This window comes from Pelophylax lessonae (assembly GCF_965119305.1).
Source record: "Pelophylax lessonae genome assembly, chromosome: 7".
In the NCBI taxonomy this organism is placed as follows: Eukaryota; Metazoa; Chordata; class Amphibia; order Anura; family Ranidae; genus Pelophylax; species Pelophylax lessonae.
Window position 1 is genome coordinate 194,316,213 of NC_138774.1, and position 2,733 is coordinate 194,318,945.

The 2,733-nt window shown below is 46.7% G+C and overlaps 1 protein-coding gene across 1 annotated transcript in view; it reads left to right on the top strand.

Annotated features, from left to right (window-relative positions):
* The first annotated feature begins 1,937 nt into the window (after positions 1–1,937).
* Positions 1,938–2,733, top strand: part of LOC309560114 (transforming protein RhoA-like) — a 31,994-nt gene continuing 31,198 nt past the window's right edge. The window contains exon 1 of the mRNA XM_082263657.1: positions 1,938–2,089. The gene's annotated coding sequence lies outside the window, so the exon portion shown is untranslated. The remainder of the gene's footprint in view (positions 2,090–2,733) is intronic.

Here is a 2,733-nt window from a genome sequence, read left to right on the forward strand (position 1 = left end):
GGACACGGCTTTTTAGCCAGTTCCGTATCCAAGAGCAAACCCTGCTGTCGATACCTGCAGACCTTATTTTATAAATTAAGTGCTTGTGGGGAACTGTATCAAACGCCTTAGCGAAATCCAAGTACACCACATCCACTGGTCTGCCCCTATCTAGCTCACAGCTCACCTCCTCGTAGAATGCTAAGAGATTGGTTTGACAAGAACGCCCATTTGTAAACCCGTGCTGGTTACTACTGATGATGTTGTTGTCTTTAGCATATTCTACGATATAGTCCCTTATCATCCCCTCCAGAAGTTTACATACTATTGATGTCAAACTGACTGGCCTATAATTTCCCGGTATATGCCTCTGGCCCTTTTTGAATATCGGAATCACGTTAGCCTTCCTCCAATCCCCTGGTACATCTCCTGTCCTAATACTGTCAGCAAAGATCAGGAACAGTGGTCTAGATATAACCTTACTGAGTTCCTTGAGTACTCTCGGATGTACGCCATCCGGGCCTGGTGATTTGTTTGTGTTCAGTTTATCCAGTCTTTCCCTGATTTCACCCTCTGTTAGCCATAGTGGCAAGTCCTGTGTATTACTACTAACCAAACAGTCATGGTCAGTGTACCCCTCCGTTTCCTGTGTAAAGACCGATGAGAAAAAAGCATTCAGCACGGTTGCTTTTTCAGTGTCCTCTGTAACCATCCTCCCATCATCGTTAATTATGTGAGCAATATGCTCTGCCCTAATTTTTTTGCTGTTGACATATTTAAAGAATTTCTTTGGGTTTTTTTTACTATCCTCTGCTATTTGTCTCTCAAAGTTGATTTTAGCCATCTTGATTTCTTGTTTACTTTTCTTATTTGCCTCCTTGTATTGCTGGAAGGCCGATACTGTGCCCTCTGATTTATATTTCTTGAAGGCCAATTTTTTTCCCCTAATAAGTTTTTTAACGCTACGGTTTAGCCAGCCAGGTTTGGCTTTGTCTCTTCTAAATTTATTTCCCATAGGAATGCACTGCAAGATGCCTTTGCCTAATATGTTCCTAAAGCATTCCCATTTTTCCTCTGTGGTCAGGGATCCCAGGGTTTGGTCCCAGTTTACCCTTTCCATCAATGAGTACAATTTTGGAAAGTTTGCCCTTCTGAAGTTACCTAATATTTTATTTCTAGTTCCCATTTTAAAAAAAAAAGTATTAAAACCACATATTGCTCTGGTGCCACCATCTTGGACTGATATAACGCATGTGCGCAGAAAACAGGCCCTGGGTCCCATAGACCTGGAAAAGCCCTGTAGCATGTCTGTGCATGCATGGAATCTCGCTAAATGCATGCGCATAAATGCCACACTTCTCTCCTGGGTCCCATAATACTTTCTGCCCATGCACGGGGGGTCATCCAGGATTACATGCATGTTCTGACATGCTGGGGGGGGCTCTGCCAGGTCCTTTAGACCCATAGCATGCTGTATATGTGCAGATATGCACTGCACATGTCATCCTCACCTAGGAGAGGCTGCAGGAAGTTAAAAATGGAACAAAATAAAATGGTATGTATTTTTTTTTCTCAAATCGTGTGAGAGGGAGAAGAAAAGCATTTATATTCATGGGTAAAGGTATGGCAGCCAAGCAACCAGCATTTTCAGAAGGAAAGGTCAGCAGTGGCAGCTGCCATATTTTTTCAGTAACATAACAGAAACCAATTAATTCTCTAACTGCTGTTTTTCCTTTTCTCAGCAAAGAAAAGGGAGTGCGGCGACTCCACCCTGCCAGAACACTCCGCAGCTTCAACAGGCCCTGCCCTACTGCATCTTATAGACAACTTTCACATTCCAACATGGCGCCGTTCACCTGACCGGCGCTTTCATTTGACGTCGCCGCCCAATATTCATTGGGACTGGCGGGTCTGTCAGGGTTTCGATTGGTGTCTTCGAGGCGTTAGTCCCTCCCTCTTCCTGTCAGTCGTGCGCTCGCGCTCTGGCCTTCGCCATTGGCTTGTGGGTCTGTCAGTTTGGGGCGGTACAGGCTGTGATTGGTGGTCGGGGCGGAGCGCTGGACACGTCACGGCTGGTCGGACGGGTGGAAGCAGCGGGATAGAGCTGACGGTAAGCGGATTCTCTCCCCGGAAACATTGCCTCAATCCACCTGTAGCCCATCTTGTGCGAATCACGGAGACTCCACGGCAGAGAGAAGCCCACTCGGGTGACCCGTGTGTGCAATATTTGGGTGTTTCCCGCTCGAGGGTGCCGTAACGTCATGGGAGGGGTACGACGTCACTGGGGAATCGGGGGGACACAAGTGGGGGATTGAAGTGCCCGGGAAGGCGGCGCGGGGGGCAATTTCCGGACTTCCTATTGAGCGTGAAGGCAAAAGTTATCGGTGACGTCTGAGGGCGGGGCATCGGGGGAGGGGCAGACGATGACACCCATACAAACTATGTGCAGGAGTCTATCACCTGTGACACATGGAGGGCAGAGACATGTACATGTTCTATTCACACCAGCTCACCCCTAATATCCCTAAAGATGGAGAGGGCCACACACAGCTACAACAAGCCAAACCTTTCCAGGTGACTCCAGAGCATTAGTGTCACCCAATGTAATATAGAACTTCCCTCATATATCGTACAAAGGTGACCTCACTACCCAACAAATACAACTTATGTGACATCATCACTCTCCATATAAATTATATTATACTGATGTGACATCACCGCTCTCCATATAAATTATATTATACTGATGTGACA